Source organism: Acomys russatus, chromosome 30 (genome assembly GCF_903995435.1).
Source record: "Acomys russatus chromosome 30, mAcoRus1.1, whole genome shotgun sequence".
Classification (NCBI taxonomy): Eukaryota; Metazoa; Chordata; class Mammalia; order Rodentia; family Muridae; genus Acomys; species Acomys russatus.
The window spans coordinates 13,749,922-13,768,773 of record NC_067166.1 but is presented as its reverse complement, the minus strand read 5'-3'; positions in this window follow the sequence as shown (position 1 = coordinate 13,768,773).

Below are 18,852 nucleotides of genomic sequence, written 5' to 3'. Positions count from 1 at the left end.
ATTTAGATGAAAGAGGTATCACACAGCGATGAGAGAGCTTGTGCCTCTACTTTCCACCATGTGAGAGTGTACCAGGGAAGCCTCGTTAAAACAAACCAGGCTCCTGAACTTCACCTCCAGAACAGAGAGAGATGCATTTCTGTCCCTTACAAATCACTCAGAGTCCAGGGAATTGGCCTTATCTACTACTAGGAAGAGTCAAGAGGGTTGAGGTGGGCCACGGATGGGGGATGGGGGATGTGAGATGGGGATGGGGAGTGAGGGCAGGGCACCTTGTCCTCTTGATCACCTTTCTCCACTCCCCTGGTTCCGAGGTCTGTTTAAATCAGAGGTTGTTACTTGCCATGCTTATAAAAGACACAACTACATACTTTCTTAAAATACTAAGCTGTTTTCAACAGTTTAATAATTTTTCCTAAAATATTAATTGACGAGTAGTGTGTGTCAGGAAAGTGGGACATCATTTGTATTTCAGAGTCTGAGGTCCTTTTTGAGATCTATGTTTTGATTTTTATTTCCTTCTAAGCCCTAAAAATAATATACATTTTTCCTCAGAGACAATGAAGATTTACCTTTTCAATAAGTTGTGCTTTCAGTGATAGACCTTTTATGAAGAATGTTCTTGGTTTATAATTCTAAGAAATTTTTGTGTCTTTTCTGGGTAATTAAAATGTTTTCATTTACTGTTTTTTTCTTGAATTTTCTACTTTGGCATGTTAATATTTTAATCATGTGCACAATATGATTTTTCCTATTATTCATGGATGAGGTGTTTATGGTTTTCTACTTTTAGTAAGATACCATCAGACTTACTTTTCAACTGCGTAAAGGATTTACTAAAATGTTATATTTCTTAATTTCTAAGACCTCTTTGTTGGCGTCAGAATATTTGTGTGTGTATGGCATAGTCCATTCTTTTCACAGATACAAAGTTTTCTTTGATCTCTTTGAGACTATCAATAAAACCATGTGAGGCAGAACCTATACCACAAGCTAGAAGCAGGAAGACCCTGAGTTTCAGGCAGGCTTAGGCTTCCTGGCAAGAACCTACATAAGCTTAATTGGAACAAGTCTCCTCTTGTTTTCATTACGTTTGCATCCATAGTTTCTGTGTCATAGTCTCAAGATCTCAAACCTATTGGAAGAAGAACTCTTCAAAAAATTAAGTATTAAGTTTGGTGTGGTGGCACGTGCCTTCAATTCTAGGACTTGCTAGGCAAAGGCAGGTGGACCTCTGTCATTTCAAGACCAACTTGATCTATCTAGTGAGTTCCAAGTTCTGTCTTAACATTTTTTAAAAGTAATAATCGAGTATTTAATTTCATGGACTGATTGGCTTAACATCTTTGAAGTAGGCACTGCACAGGGAAACCACAGTTGCCATGGTTTTCTTGTTGGTTTGGATTAGATTGTCATTCTCCTGTGACACTGGCTGAGGAGGCAGCCCCACTAGGACTGTCCGAAAAGACAAACCTTTCAAAATAAATTAAGACACTGTCAGTAAGGAAATCCCAAGATACATGTCCTAAGAAGAACATACATAACTTGACATAGGACCTGGTACGAAGATTTCATCTGGCCAATTTCAAGCCAGTGTTTAAATGCTGATAGTACCTCCCAGTTACTTACAAGGTCAAAGCACCCACATATATTCCAAGGCAACATGGCTTCTTTAAAAAGATAAAAAGGACTCATTTATTTTATGTGTATATTTGCCTGTATATACACCGTGTTTGTTCCTAGTGCCCATGGAGGCCAAAAGACAGCACTGGGTCCCCTAGAATGACAGCTGGTTGTGAGCTGCCTCTTTGGCTTCTAAGATTATTTACTAAGTCACATCAGAAACAGCAAGCTGGGCAAAAAGCTACTTGGTGACTGTGGTGATTTAAGTGAAAAAAACGGGGCTCATAGGGAATGACGTAGTAGGAGGCATGGCCTTGTTGGAGTAGGTGTGGTCTTGCTGTAGGAAGTGTGTCCCTAGGGGTGGGCTTTGAAGTATCAAATGTTCAAGCCAGGCCCAGTGTCATTCTCTCTTCTTGCCGTCTGCTGATTTGGATGGAGCACTCGCAGCTACCTCTCCAGCACCAGTCTATCTGTGTGAAGCCATGCTTTCTGCCATGACGATAATTAGTTAAACCTCTCAACTGTAACCCAGTCCCAATTCAATGCTTTCCTTTGTAAGAGTTGCCTTGGGTCATGGCTTCTCACGACAGCTATAGAAACCCTAACTAAGACAGGAGTTTTTAGAGGTTATATTAATAGCAGCTGACACCTCACTTTTATATAATTGCCCGGGAAGCCAGTTTGGAGTCCATTTAACGGATGTCACACAACATCTAGAGTGTCCTGTGTCCTGTGGGGACACCAGGAAAGTATCTTGAAATGATTTCCAGTTGAAAAAGTTGTGGTCTTTTATGATTGCGGATCAGAGGCCGTCCGTGGAGCTGCTGTGGAGTTTTTTGAAAAGCCTGCACTGGCGCTGACATTTGTTTTTATAATGCAGCAGTGGAAAAACTAGGAAACATTTACAGAACAAAGGTTAAGGCTGAACTTTATCAGGGCAGTGTTTATAGAGCATAAATCTGCAAAGTAAGATTTATCATTACGCTCAAGGGCAGCATCTGTTGTGTGTTTAAACCCCAATGTAAAAGAAAATGGATTCACTGACAAGGAAGGGAAGAGAGAGGGGAAGAGGGGGCCAGTGACCCTTCTTTGGAGCTTATTTTTTGTTTTGATTTTGTGTTTTGAGGCCGGGACTCACCCTGTAGCTCTAGCTGCCTTCAAGCACAAGAGCCTCCTGCTTCAGCCCCTTTTGTGTTGGGATCACCATGTGCTCCCACACCTGGCTGAGGGAAGTTCTTCTTCTGTGCCCTGGCACTTGCTGGCTCCAGACTGTGTTTCGCCTGTTTTCATTGTGAATATTTGCAGATGTGAAGGAAAGTTTTGCAGAACAGGGCGGCGGCATTTGTATATCCTCGGTATTCGTTTCTCCAAAGTGACATAACCAATAGCGTGACCTGAGACCCGACTGGTGGTTGGATTTGAATTGGTTCATTGAATCACAGAGTCTGTTGAGTGTGAAGACCACCACAGGCAGCCATCAAGCTGGAGAGCTCAGACAACCTTTGAGTTCTGTTTAGTCTGAGTTCAAAGGCCCGAGAACTGGGAGGAGGTCAGACTTCTTTAATCTGGCTGCCAGCTGGTTGGACAAAGCCCAGCATTCTGATCTACATGTTAATGTCATTCAAAAACATCCTTACACGAGTGCTCAGAATATTTTACTAAGCCTCTGCACCCCTGTGCCCCGCCGGAGTTGTCACATAATAATAACCATCATATTGGTTATTAGTTGGGTATTGCTGCACAGCAATATAACTAAAAATGCTGCAGCCTAGAGACGATGCACATTTATTATTTCACAGGGGTTTGTGTGTCCGGATTCTGGTATGGCTTAGCTACATTCTGTTCTTGGGACCTCACAGGACTGCACAAGGTATCATCCTAGTCTGTGGCCCATCTTTGGCTAGGCAGGGGAAGGAGCATCATGATTAACTCCTTCATGTTGGTAGAACAGAAGGTTTTGATGTCTTGCTGGCTGACAGCTAGTCAGCAAGGATTGGTCCACAGTCCCCGGAGGACATTTGTACTCTCTAAGAGAGACACGCCATGGACACAGTCGCTATGGTCCCCTCCTAGGTGACCTCATCACACAGTCCTGTGCACATAGTGAGTTCGAGACCAGATGAGATATAGAGTAAAACGCTGTCTCAAAACAAAACAAAATGCAGCCCAAGGAACAATCCATACTCAAACAAACCAACAACAACCCTGCACTTGTTTGCTGAAATCACAACCATTGTGTATTCTTAGTACACAAGTCTGGGTTTATCACAGGAGAAACCTTGATGCTGCCTGGGTCTTTTTTCTACAAAAACCCTGGGATGTACGTGGGTTGTTTTTTTCAGTGCTAGAGATAGAACCTGGGATCACCTACATGGCAGACAAGTCCTTTGCCACTGAGTCACAGTCCCAGGCCAACTTATCAATTATTTTCATACCAAATATTCACACACTGACTGGCGTACTCTGTACATGTTACTGTTAAATATGTGCTGGTCTGTCCTTCATGTGTCCGTGGTCCCTGGGCAGCTCTGTATGATCGTTGCTGGCTCTGAAGCTCACATCTTTTCAGGCATGTGCTCCTCCTCCTCCTCAATTAACTTTGCCTTATGCCTCCCTATTCACAGGGATTTAAACTCCACATACAAACTACATCTGAGTCCAGATATGTCTTCTCTTCCTTCACCCACTGAGAGAGCAGGTCACCATTCAGGCAGCCCCGTAGCCTTTCACTGCAGCCCTCAGGGTTTCTCCTCTCTTTCTCTTATGTACTTCCATCTTCCGCACCCCCCCCCCCCCCCGCAAAACTCCCTTTTAGCCAATCTACAAATACAAGTGGTTTTTTGTTTTTGTTTTTGTTTTTGGTTCTGGTTTTTGGTTTTTTTCCGTAGAAGAGCTGTTTCTCCAGACAGTCTCTTTAGAGACCAGCAAGAATACGAGGAAGCAAAGGGAATTACAGACCCTGCAGAAACCTCACAGATCCTAAGAGGGACGGCCTGGAATTGATGCTTTCAAGGAATAGCCACCGCTCAGGGGACGGACACACACGCACGCATGCACGCACGCACGCACACACACGTGCGCGTGCGCAGGAGAGAGAGAGAGAGATGGGGGGGGGGGGGAGAGAATTTTAAGCCTGGGCTGATAAATTGTTAGTAAGATAAGCGCCAGCCATCGTTCTTGGGAAGAGTGACTTTTCCTGTCTCTGACACAGTGGGAGGAATGAGGCTGACCCGCTAGTCTTAGGGGTGACAGGTTTTGCTTTGCATTTTCAGCCATGCCCCTAGTCCCCAGCTAGGCTCCCTCACCGTCTGATAGATCACCTGTGCTCTCGGCTGCTCCCATGTTCTGATGACAGCATGGCTGCCAGCCTCCTAGACTGAGCAACATGCCTATGCACCCCACTGCAGAGCCAGAGAAGCTTTGCCCAGACCAGGTGCACAGCAGGTGCCGCCTGTTCGAGGGGGTGGGGAAGCAGGGCAGCTCTTGCCTTCCCTCTTGCTTGTGCCCTGAGCTCCCCTACTGGGATTCAGAGGCTCTCTCTTCAGTCTCTGAACCAGGGACCTGGGTGTGAAGTAGCCACCCCGACACTGCACCCCCCACCCCCACCCCTGCTGGCCCCCAGAGACCTTCACTTTCCAATTTGGGTCTGCATCTGCATTGGCAATGCTGTCCTGCAAAGTCATGAGCTCCTGCTTGTAGTGTTTGTCACTTACAACTAAAGATTTTAGCAAAGTACTCTAAGGATGGAGCCAGGATGGGAACCCATGCATTTGCTTCTAGTTCTTGCCTTCTGGGTCTCTCGTCTCTCTCTCTCTCTCTCTCTCTCTCTCTCTCTCTCTCTCTCTCTCTCTCTCTCTCTCTCTCTCTCTCTCTCTCTCTGTTTCTGGTCTCACTCCTTTCCCATCCAGCCCTGCCTCGCTCTGTCTTGTCATCAAAATGCTTAAAAAAAAAAAAAAAAAAAAAAAAAAAAGATGTATTTATTATGTATACAATGCTCTGCCTGCATGTACACCTGCTTGCCATAAGGGGGCACCAGATCTCATTATAAATGGTTGTGAGCTGCCATGTGGTTGCTGGGACGTGAACTCAGGACGTCTGGAAGTGCAGGCAGTGCTCTTAACCTCTGAGCCATCTCTCCAGCCCCAGAATGCTTATTCTTAAAAGTAAACTGTACTGTAATTAGTTGACTCCTGCAAAGTCTTCATGGAATCCTATGGGACTCCTGGTAAGGCTTCGGGACTCTCTGGGACTCTCTGGGACATGTCTAACTTCTCTTTCCTATATTCCTCTTTAAGCTTCCTGTTCTAGAGAGTCTATAGTGTACCTTTCCGTTTCCCAGGATTCACCATCACCTCTCCAGTTTCCGTGCTTTGCATCTTCTGAGCTCAGAAGCCCCAGCTCTTCCTGACCCTGCTGTCTTCTGTGGGCTGAGCTTGACAAACTCCTTAACTTCCAAGTTCGCCTCAGTTGTAAGCTCCCCCGCGAATCCTTCCTCTGACTGCCACAGCCAAGCAGAGGTCCCATTTCCAATACCAGGCTCCCCGTGCCCTCACGCCTCCCACCGCCGCCGGCTCGGAAGCCAGTCAGCTAGCTTTACTTACTTAGCGTAAGGTAGGAAACTTTGTCTTATTTAGCTTGGCTGTCTAGTGCTGATATGACTTGCAGTAGATCATCAACAGATGCTCAGTCAATGACAGAGCACGCTTAACATGGGACTCTCTGGGTAGGAAGTTTACAAACTGATCTTGTTTAATCTTGCCCTGTCAAATCCACCAATCAGGGCAGACAGCGATCACTTGTGTGCACCTCCGTTATCCTTGTTGCCGACCGCCTGGAAAAAGAGCAGTAGAGGCTGTTTAGCCTTAGCTGCTGTTGTAGAATTGCCTTGGGCAGAGTGGCTGCAACCCTTAGGTTATTCCCTGAGAAGTTCAGCTAAGCGAGAGATCATGTTGGTAAAATGCTGAACACATGCTTGGAGACAGAAGGCTGCAGCGGCAATGCGGCATGGGGAGGCCATCTGGGAGATCTTAGCTGACTCCTGCAGCACCTCCCCCACCGCCCCACCCCCCCCAACTCAGCTTCCAAAGCCCTTCGCCTGTAGGTTCCAGTTTAGGCATCATCAGCACTGGCAATGCTCTGCCCTCCAAACCTGAAAGCTGATGGTGCCAGTGTCTGTCTCTAGCAACGGAAAGTTTTGAAGCACACTCCAAGATGGAACCAGGAAACCTATGCTTTCTGTCTGATCCCACAGCCCTTTCCGCTGACTCGGGGGCTGTGGACGTTGCCTTGATAGAGATTTCAACAGCAAGCCATACCCATCCCCCTAACACGTACACATTTAATGTATTTTAATGACAACGAAGAAAGCTGTAATTGTGAATTGAGTGGGAAGAATGAGCCAGTGAGGCAAACCAAATCCCCTCTCAATTTAAGCTAAGCCAGTAGGAGGGTCCCAAGACACCAAAAATAGGTCCTAATAGGGTGCTTATTTGCACAGTCCTTTGTCTTCAGTGTTCTTGAGTCCGTAGGAGTCTAGGCTATCTCCTCCCACCATTTTCCCCTGTTGTCCTGTTAGCCAGGGAGGGCTGGAGAGGGAGAGGCAGGTAGTCACACAGCACGTGGCTTTCTGCACCTCAAGTCTCAAGGCTGCTAGGTTACCGAGAATGCAAAGATAATGGCTTCTATCTGCATGTGGCCTTTTGACACGCAAGCTAATGAATATATTCCAGGTACAAATTGTTCTTTGCCACGAGCTGTTCCGCAGGTCTCCAGGCAGACAATTACTCTGTTCCACTCAGAATGGCTCAAGGACAGAACTGAAGGCTGGCTTGCTTCAAAGCCTGTCTGTTTTCCTGCTTTTGCGCTCTCTCTCTCTCTCTCTGCCCCCCCCCCCCCCGCTTTTGCATTTGTGTTGAAAGGTAAGCTACAAAACCACCTAAGCTCCCCTGCTAGCCTACCCCACACACCTGACTTCGGGGGCTGCCTGTGTTCCTGCTTTTGGAAGATCAGGCGATGCTTTCATGTGCCAAACAGGCAGGTTCAGTCCCCGCAGGGACAATGGCCAGCCCAGAGGGTTCGCCACCCCTCACCTCTCTGAAAGATGGTTCTGCTTGACAGCATACTATCTGGGGTTCAACTTCAAAATCCACTGGAAGTACCTTGTAATCAGCGTTTCCCAGAAATCACTCACAAGTCACAGTCCATGGAAAGAAACAGATTCTGACAGACTGCATTCAGTGGACATGATTGTTCCAAGCTCGTGGGGCTGAAGGCCAGGCATTTGCATCTGTCCAGATGTGATCTTTGAGAGAAATGCTGAGGAAAAGGTAAGAGCCAGATATGCTATTTGAGTTGGAATTTCAAAGGCATAGGAGGGACTGTCTTAAAAGTTAGATGTCACAGCCCTGCATGGTGGCACACACCTTTAATCCCAGCATTCAGGAGACAAAGGCAGATGGATCTCTGAGTTTGAGGCCAGCCTAGTCTACAAAGTGAGTTCTAGGATAGTCAGAGCTACACAGAGAAACCCTGTCTGGAGAAACAACACACACACACACACACACACACACACACACACACACACACACACATACACACACACAAATGTAGACTTTACTTTTCATCTGTGACCCCTGCTTGAAGAAAATCAGTGAAAAATGGAGAAGGAGGTGACTTTTATGGTCCAGTTATAAACCAGATATGGTTGTCATTTGGTTTAGATTGGAGCACGGCATCCAGACAGATCCATCTTTGCAAGAAGTATCCTGCAGGCTGGGGAAAGCGGTTCAGCAGGCAGAGTACTTGTTTAGGGTGCTTGAAGCCCATGCTTCAACCTTCAGCACTGTGCAAAAGGGGAGTGGTGTGTGCACCTGTAATCCTAACACTTGGGAGATGGGAGGCACGAAGAGCACGAGTTCGAGGCCAGCCTGGCCTACATAGAAGACCCTATATCAAAAAACAAGACAAGCCCTTCCCTCTGTTTGTTTGTTTTGAGACAGGCATGCACCTCTACATCTAGCTGGTTTTCATATTTCATATCAGTTCCTGGGTGAGTTTCCAGGCTGCTGGCCTGCACAACTGTATGAGCTAGTATTTTTTGTTTGTTTGTTTGTTTGTTTTTCGAGACAAGGTTTCTCTGGGTAGACTTGGCTGTCCTGGACTCGTTTTGTAGACCAGGCTGGCCTCGAACTCACAGCGATCTGCCTGCCTCTGCCTCCCGAGTGCTGGGATTAAAGGTGTGTGCCACCACGCCCGGCTGAGCTAGTTTTTTAAAATACATGTCACGCCGGGCAGTGGTGACGCACGCCTTTACTCCCAGCACTCGGGAGGCAGAGGCAGGCGGATCGCTATGAGTTCGAGGCCAGCCTGATCTACAAAGTGAGTCTAGGACAGCCAAGGCTACACAGAGAAACCCTGTCTCAAAAAACAAAACCAAAAACCCACCAAAAACCAAAAACCAAACATGTCACATTGGTTCTGTTTCCATAGAAAATTATGACCAGAAAAAAAAAAAAAAAAAAAAAAAAAAAAGAAAATTATGACCAGCACAACGATATTTATGTACCAGAGTAATAAAAATCTTTTTAATTTGTTCCCCTCCCCCAGGGCTAGAGATTAAACCCAGGGTCTTGAACATGCTAGATGAGGGCTTGACTGTCGTGTTCTTTCTGTACCTCCTGTTTGTTTGTCTTGCTGGTAGCTCTCGCTCTAGAACTCACTCTGAAGACCAGGCTGGCCTCAAACTCACAGAGCTCTACCTACCTCTGTCTCTTGAGTGCTGGGACTAAGGACGTGCACTGCCCCTCCTGGCTCCCCTTGTTTAATATTAGAAATTTAAAAAAAATTTTATTTATTTATTATTATGTATACAGTGCTCTGCTTGCATGTACTCTTGCAAGCCAGAAGAGGACACCAGATCACATTACAGATGGTTTGTGAGCCACCATGTAGTTGCTGGGAATTGAACTCAGGACCTTTGGAAGAGCAGGCGGCACTCTTAACCACTGAGTCATCTCTCTAGCCCCTAATATTAGAATTTTAAAGTGAAAATTTAGAACTGTTCAATAGCAGCCAGCCGGCTTTCTGTCCCTCCGTGAGTTTGAACTTGGTAGGTAGAAAGCAAGCATAATTTTAATCCCTGTTTCCCCAAATGCTGGAAAAGTGAGTTAAGAGATGGCCTGAGGATGTTCACAGAAGCATGTGGGTGATGGCGTTGACTGTGAGAATACAGACTGTGTAACCTGTAAGCCCAAAGCAAATGTTTAATGGTATACAATGGTTTGTTCATTTGGTTCTTCCTTCTTTCCCTCCCCTCCCCTCCCCTTCCTCTTCTCCCCCTTCTCTTCCTTCTCCTCTCTCCTCTCTCTCTCTCTCTCTGAATCAATGCTTTACTCTGTAGCCCAGGCTGTCTAGAACTCACTATATAATCTAGGCTGGCCTGGAACTGTGAAGGAAGCCTTTCAGTCCCTAGTTGGATGTGCAGTCAGGAGCCCACCATAACACACACACACACACACACACACACACACACACACACACACACACACACACCATGCACACTTTTAAATTAAAACTTATTGTATCTTTAATCACGTGCACATGTGTGAGCCTGTGTGTGGATAGCTGTAAAAAAGGGGTGCTGGGATTTGAACTCAGGTCCTCTGAAAGAGTGGTATGTGCTTTTAACCAATGAGCCATCTTTCTCGCCCTTACATATATATATATATATATATATATATATATATATATATATATATATACACACACACATATATATATAGTTTGTTTGTTTGTTTTGTTTTGTTTGTTTTTTGTTGTTTTTTGAGACAGGGTTTCTCTGTGTAGCCTTGGCTGTCCTGGACTCGCTTTGTAGACCAGGCCGGCCTCAAACTCACAGCGATCCGCCTGCCTCTGCCTCCCGAGTGCTGGGATTAAAGGCGTGCGCCACCACGCCCAGCTCTTACATATATTTTTTTAAATGCTCTACATAATGAAATTATTTCTCTGTGGCAAGCACAAGAGTACATGTTCTGTGCTTTGTAAGAGAGATCTCATCTGCATGGGAGTGCAGACTAGACGTGGAATTCTTTCCTCAGGAGCTGGAACTCTGCCTGTACTCCTCACACCCATTAGAGAGCAATTAGCATTGAGTCCTTTGAACCTCGTGCTTTTAAATACCTCACAGGCCCATCGCTGCAAGCAAGATGAATTCCAAGAGTGCCAAAACTCTTAATCTCCCAGCAAAGAGTCAAGAAGTTGTAGATGAATTGTAGGGTGGGCCAGGGCACTTTCTCCTTGTGGCTGTGATGGAACCTGGCTAGCTGTTCATGCTGCCTGCTTTCAGTTTTTCCTGCCCCATGGCTGGACTGCCTTTCCCAACCTCTGGCAATCGGCATGGTTGTGTGACACAGGTTTCGCCTCAGTCTTCCCACCATGTCAGCGCTCCCATGTATGCTCCTTCATGGTTTCCTCTGGGAGGAATAGCCTGGGGCATTTTTTGTTGAGGGGCAGATACCACAACATGGAAGACACCTGGGTCTCTGAATTGTCACCTTGGAAGGGTTGTGTCAGAGAGAAGCAGGGAGGGTTTGTGGGAAAGGTACAATTAAGATTTAGGTAAGGATTTGAGGACCAGGTGGACTTTCAGTTGAAGGGAACAGGAGTCAGGACTTATTGCAGAGAGAAGGGCTTAAGGAAGGGTGTTGACATGGCTGGCTATAGCCTGCCCACCGCTGAAAAGCTAAGGTGGTTTATGTGAAATGCACGGGGCGTAGGGATGGGAGATGGCAGAGCTAGAGATAGTGGTCAGTGTCATCTAAAGGAGCTTCTCAAGGCCAAAGTGAAGTTTAGCCCAATCTGGTTGAGCATTGAGGAGTCGAGACAGTGATAGAATCAGGGTACAGTTTAGAAAGACCGTCTTTGTGGTTAATTAGTGTGGATCATTAAGGAGGAGATCAGAGACTGAAAACCCACAAGCTAGGCTACACCACAATCTCAGTGAGAGAAGGAAATGCCGTGACTATGTGTACTTATAAAAGAGAACAGTTCAGAGATGTATTACAAGGGATGGGAGTGCTTGGCATTTGATGGAGAGCCCTGGGTAACAACACTCCAACTCGGTTAGAATTCGCGCTGGCTTCGGAATCTGAGATAAGGCTCACAGCTCTAGAGCAAATAGTTCTCCCTTGGTCTCCCAAGTAAACCGCAAGGTTCTCAGCCATTATGTAACAAGTATTACATTTATCTCTCATCCATTTTGTCAAGCGTACTCTTCGCTTGAGATGAAAATGGTCTCTCTATGCTGGCAAGTCTTGAACTTCTGCGTTCAAGTGATCTCATTTTACTTGACCGTGTGTCATCTGGCAGGACAACAGTCACATGATGCCATGCATGGCTCTCGAACATACCTTAAAGCAGTTCAAAGTCACTTACAACGCCTACAGTAACAAATACTGCGGGAACGGCTGTCATAGCAATGGCAGCATTCTACAGGAATGACAAGAACAGTGCTGCCTCACCCTTAGTATACGTGCAGCCACTGTGGCGCTAGGTACACAGCACGTTGTCTGCCGTTGCTTAGATTAGCAGATGTGGAATCCATGGATATGTATCTGCTTTGCCCTGACCATTAGGTATCACCTCTCTAGCTCCTTCTAGCGGGGTTCAAATCTCACCTCAGCAGAGTTCATGGGTCCATCAAGAAGAAAAGGGATGAACAACTGGCACAGCTGTTTAATGAAATATTACTACGTAAGTAAAATGACATGGAGACCAGATGTTTAAGTTTTCTGAACAGTGAAGTTAGTGCAACCATGGTTACAGCCTTGCTCTTCCTTGATTTGCAAACAGAATCTAGACTTAAGGGGAGCTATTCCTTATAAATAGCCACATTAAAGAAAAGGGAAGCTGAGAGTCAACTAGTGAGAAGCCACTAATTAACTTATATAACAAGGAATGCTCCACGGAATAGGCCACACAGAGCAATCAGAGCATGTAGCCAAGTGGCATTAACCTATCAAAGACTCTTCCAATTATTTTTTGTTGCTGGGTTTTGATTATTGATTAACACTAAGAAAATAAGATAGGAACAAATTATCAGTAAAACAACAATGGGTAGAAATAAACCACCCTGGGTGAAGTGAGCACAACCTGTGTGATTCCGTTCACAGGAAGATCAGAGCAAGAAAGTGACCGTATAGTAAGAAACCAAAACAACTCCAAATAGGACTTTCTCCGAGAGGTAGAGGTGGGTGGGACTGGACCAGAGAAAGAGGCTGGAAAGGGAAATGAGCCGATAGACAGAGGCTTGGACTATGAAGATGTATACTTCTGTCAAGATTTGTGGAAATAAACTTAAGATGTGTATTTTCTTTTCCAAGACAAGGTTTCTCCATGTAGTCTTGGTTGTCCTGGACTCACTTTGTAGACCAGGCTGGCCTCTAACTCACAGTGATCCACCTGCCTCTGCTTCCTGAATGCTGAGATTAAAGGCGTGTACCACCACGCCCTGTTAAGATGTGCATTTTGTTAAGTAAATCTTCCAAAAAGCAAACAAGAGTGAAGGGCAGTTAATGATACGCAGGAATAAATGATGCCTAGAGCTAACTTTGAAATGATGCAATATATCAGATGGGCTGGGTGGGCGTGGTGGCGCGCGCCTTTATTCTCAGCACTTAGGAGGCAGAGGCATTAGATCTTTGTGAGTTTGAGGCCATCCTGGTCTACTTAGCAACTTCAGGAAAGCCAAAACTACATAATAGAGAAACCCTGTCTATACACACACACACACACACACACACACACACACACACACACACACACACACACAGAGAGAGAGAGAAAGAGAGAGAGAGAGAGAGAGAGAGAGAGAGAGAGAGAGAGAGAAAGAATGTATGTATATATTATATACACATATAATAAATATTGTATATCTATCTATTATGGTATGGATTAGATACATATACTAGGTTTAATACATATTATGATAAGTATCATATATAACGGATGGAGGCAAATATGTGATAAGACAGAGATAGGAAGAGGTCATTGGTAGAATTTAGTTGCTGGATAAACAAGCACTCATATAAACCTTTCAATTGCTAGAAAGACTTTTCCCAGTCTTAGCAAGAGTTAGAGGCCTGGCAGGGGCAGGCTACTGGCTGTAGTTTCTCGATGTTAGATTGAGTTATTCTCCCCTTTGAAGCAGGTTATGACCATGCACTGTGGAAGTAGCTGTCTCACGCAGGCTCCCTTCCCTAAGTGACTTTGCTGTGGATGCTGTAGGAAATCTCTTCTTCCCCCAGCTTTTCCTGAGGTCAGAACCCTCTTTACTCCTTCCTGCTCCTTCAGGGTCCTAGTGAGGTGTCCTATGGCTCGGGGATGGAAGACAGCAATAGCGCCTAAAACCCTGCCTCTGATCAGTTTGCTTTGTGTTACTAAGTCCCAGGTTATTTGAAATACCACATACCAATCTAATTTGTTCTCCATTTTTTGTTCCAAGAAGAAAGCGGTTTAACAGAAATGTCAATGTATTATCAGAGAAACCCGTGCCGTCTCCAGGGGAACAGAAAGGGCAGGAATGGATCCATAGAGCTCTCTAGTCTGTCTCCTGCCTCAGGAATAGAGCAACACGGGGCAACCGCAGGTGTCTCTCCTGTTTGGCCAGACGCTCCATTGAGAGTAAAAAGCATTTTTACCATAAAGTCTCTAGTTCTATTCCTGGTACTCATTCAATTATGCATTTGTTTTCTCCTCCATGACCCAGCTGGAACATCCTTAGTCACAAGGTTCAATCTTTCAGAGGTAATTATTTTTTAAAATCGTTTCAGCAGCTTGCCAGCCACATGTAACCTCACAAAGTCACATACTTAATCAGACTATGTGCTTAGTTGATTTTTAGTTATTAACAAGTAATTAATCAATTTATCTATCTAAATCTATCTATCTAAATCTCTCTCTACCTATCATCTATCTGTGTGCCTGTAAATATTATTTATTTAATTAAAATTTTTTTGGTGTATGCCACGCGTGCATGGGTACCTGCTAAGGCCAGAGGATGTTATCATATTCCCTGGGAAGATGTGACCTCCAGACTGCTGGAAAAGCACTTGGGTTGTCTGGAAGAGCAGCACACGCTCTTGACCACCAAGCCTTCTCTCCAAACCATCGTTTACATAATTAATAAATGAGTGATTAGAATGCATTTTGCTAAGGGACACCTATCATTAGCTTTTACTATGTATATGAGTTACTCATCAAAAATACTTATATATATTTTTTATTATATATTTATGAAGTGAAAGGTCTTTAGGTTCAAAATCAGCAATATGTAAATCTAATCTGCGCAACCTTATCTTCTTCCATGTTACACTGTGGCTTGTACTTTGCATGGTTTTCTGTATTGCTTCCTTTGAAAGTCCTGGGAATGGCAAATAGTTGTGTTGGGCCCCATGGCCGAATCTGTCAGCCCTCTGAGGCCTTGAGGACAGAACCGAGCCTGGCTCAAGTTTCAGCAACAGTCTGGTAAATATTTCCACATAGGGATGACTCAGCATGGTCCATCCGGGTACATCCTGGTGCTAACCCTGCCTACCAACAGCCACGTAAGACAAACCAATTGGTCCCACAATATCAGGCCACTTTACGTCATATCTCCTGACACCCGATGCCCCGCCCACTCCCTCTACTCTATATAAGTGAAACCCGCCATAATAAAGTAGGAGGAGGATGGGTCGACACTCACCATCCGGGTCAGCCCCCAGGGAGAGGACCGAAGGCTGAGTCCCCTCCCGTTCCAGCCCTACCTGCTGGCGTAAGAGACCCAGCAACCTTTTCTTCTTCCATATGACACAGTGGCTTGTACTTTCCATGATTTTCTGTATTGCTTCCTTTGAAAGTCCTAGGAATGGGAAATAGTGACAGTTCCTCTAACCCCTTTGAGGGGGGGCAACCACCTTCTAAATCAGTAGCAAGAAACCAGGCAGCATCCAGGTGCCCGGCGTCGCCCCCAGTCTTGCTTCTGTCTGTCAGTCCTTGGCATTCTAGCTTAAGAATCTTCTGGGGGTGTTTATTTAAAAGGCAGATTCCGGGACCCATCCCTGCTGCAGGTGTAATGGGAACATTTTGGTGAATGGCTTACGAGGAAGTGGGTGTTACATAATTCCAACCTTACAGAAGCATATAATGGGCTAACCGGTGTGTGTTTAGAGCATATGAAGTTTGTCACTTTCATCTTTGCTTTAAGTCCTCATCTTACTGTGATAGTTCGGAGGTCATCCTGGGAAAAGGGAGGCTGCACTCCTACGGAAGAGCAGGGCAGGCGCTGCAGGAAAAAGCCCAGTGTTTTCCTGACAGTCTGTGAGCTTTTGTGTGACCTCAGCTAATTGTTTTTTCAGCTGACTATAGACTAAAATAGAATAAGGCCTTCAATGTTCCGTGGGCAAAGAGTAGCAGGTTCTTCCTGCAGTATGTAGTTTATTTTATTCATGTGTAATAATATAAATGTATATGTTAAAATTTAAAAAAAAAAAAGAGTAACAGAGGCTAGCCCTGTGAAGAGATGCAGCTTCTTATTAAGAAAGATGACAGGAAAATGTTCTGAGGCTAGGCAGGTGACTTGGTAAAATGCTTGCTTTGTCAGTCAGTGTGAGCACTGACTTCAGATCTTTAGTGCTCATGTCAGAAACCAAGTGCATGGCACGACGTGCCAACAGTCCCATCAGTGGGAGGCAGGGACAGGAGGACCCTTGGAGTTTGCTGGCCAGCCAGCACAGCCTTTTTGGGGAGCCTCAGGTCTGGGAGCCCCCATCTAACCCTCCCCAATTGTCTAAAGTGCCAACTTGTAACCTTTAGAAGCTTTTCCTGTTTGTTTTTCTCAGATAAGTGACATTTTCTTGATTGTTTTGTCTTAGACAAGCTTCCAGCTGCTATGGGCCAAGGAGCTACTCAGCCCATTGTGACTGTGTCCGTATAGTTCACTGCTGAGAAACAGCCTTTAAATTTCCTTTCTTGTATTCCATTCCCCAAAATTGATTGCCGAATTGTGTGACTGCCAGCCTTTCTATATTTGCTTTGTCTTGAGAGAACTCTCCAAATGCTCCAGATCTGTCATCCACCCATTATTATTTTTTACTGTTTTGTTTCCTAAGCCAGCTACAGAGCAGGCTTCCCATCTTTTGAGTCATATTTCCTAGATCCTAGGCTACCATTTCTTTCTTGCTTTTTTTTTTTTTTTTTGCTTGGGCACCTCCTCTGGCAGCTTTCTAAGAAGTGATACATGAAGAGGACCAACGCTCATTTGTCACTGAGTGAGTGTAGGTTTATTAGTTGAAAATAATTTCCTTTTCAGAATTTTGAAGGTGCATTTCTATGGTTTTCTTTCTTTCTTACTTTCTTAAGCTCAGTGAGTCCAAAATCAAATTCAAAGTCCACCAGAAACCTCTACTACTTCTATTTTTTAAAAAAAGTATTTATTTATTACATATACAGTGTTCTGCCTGCTTGTACACCTGTACACCAGAAGAGAGAACCAGATCTCATGATAGATGGTTGTGATCCACCACGTGGTTGCTGGGAATTGAACTCAGGATCTCTCGGAGAGCAGACGGTGCTCATAAGCGCTGAGCCATCTCTCCAGCCCTGAAACCTTTACTTCTAATGTTAAAACAGATCACATGTTTCTCAATATGCACGATGCTCTGATGTGAGCTCCTATCACATCTTTACCCCAGCCTTATATTCCAAATAAATTGCTGGGCTGTCTACATTTTTTTTAAATGTAGAAAGTGGCAGAAACATGTGTTGAATATTTTTTTTTTCACTCATGTTAGCTGCTTTTTGTTGCAAACACTTGGGACGTTGGCAGCTGGAGTGTGTTCAGTTTACACAGAACAAAAGCTGGCAACTTGGAACATCCCCCAGCTGATGACTGGAGTCCTGTGTACTGCAGCTTTCTTCCCTCAATTTCCCAGGCTTATCAGCTCGCCAATGAGAACTTTCTTACTGACCTTGAACCAGGTCTCTTGCTTTCCTGGTGCTTTCTGGTACCACCCACTACACAGACCACTTCCACTGAAATGTTTCAGAGTATGCTTTGGAGAGAACTCATCCTAAAATAGTAGAACAAGAATTCCCTTGCCTCTAGATTTCCAGGCTGCTTTTAGCTTCTCATAGTCACATGTGTGAGGCTTGCTCCTGGCCTTTGTCCACTGTGAAACTGCTGTGTTCACGAGTGTTCACACCCTCATCCTCAGGAAGTATCAGTGTCACTGAAGTCTGACAACGGCGAGAAAGTCACACGGAATTTCCCCGTGTTCCCCTCCGTTCGAGTGGGAGGTTTAACCTCTGTATGTATTTACTGGCCACTTCGATTTCTTCTTTAAACAACTTTTTTTGGGTTGAGCTGAAGCTACTATTCGAGTGATAGTTGCTTGGCTCTCCTCTCCCCAGATCCTTACCAGCAAATTCTCACATTTTCAAAATGACATGGTGTAAACCTTCCCTCCCCAATTGACCCTGATTGGCAAATAAAGTTGCCTGCACCTGGGCTGGGCAGGAGAGAGGTAGGCGGAGCCAAGGTTCCCAGGCTTGTGGGTTACAGAAGGGCCACAAGGAGAGGACAGGCTGCCCTGGGTTAGATTAGCTAAAAACACTGGCGGAGACCAGCTTGCTCTAAGTACTGCCATGATGGGGAGACGCAGCCCAAACGGAGACCATATGCAAGTCCACTGAGCCTTATTTAAGATCTAGCAGGTTTCTGTGTCTTTTATATAATAGCACGTTAAGGAATAACTGCCACCTTAATAATTCCGTGACTCAATATTAAATATTAAAATCATTCAACACAACTTGTTTCTTTTCCTGTTCTAATCACAGAGGCCCTTACATTCTGGATACTGGTAGTTTTCAGGTTATAGTCACTGCAAGAAACACCATTATTTCTGTAGTTGATCCTTTCTTCTGTGCGGTCTGGCCCCTCTCCCCTGATGGAAGACTTTTGATGCGCTGTACCTTCATTTCCTGTTGAAAACAAAGGCTGTGAGTTAACAGCTTAAATAATTTTGCATAAAATATAGTTTCCAAAAATCCTAATCATGGAAGACAAACTGAAACAGAAAATTGCACTATTGTCAACTATTTATAATATATATTATGCAGAGACATGCTAATACTAGATTATTTTGTGTGTGTGTTCATTATACTTTGTTTCTTTTACTTAAGCATTTTCTGTTA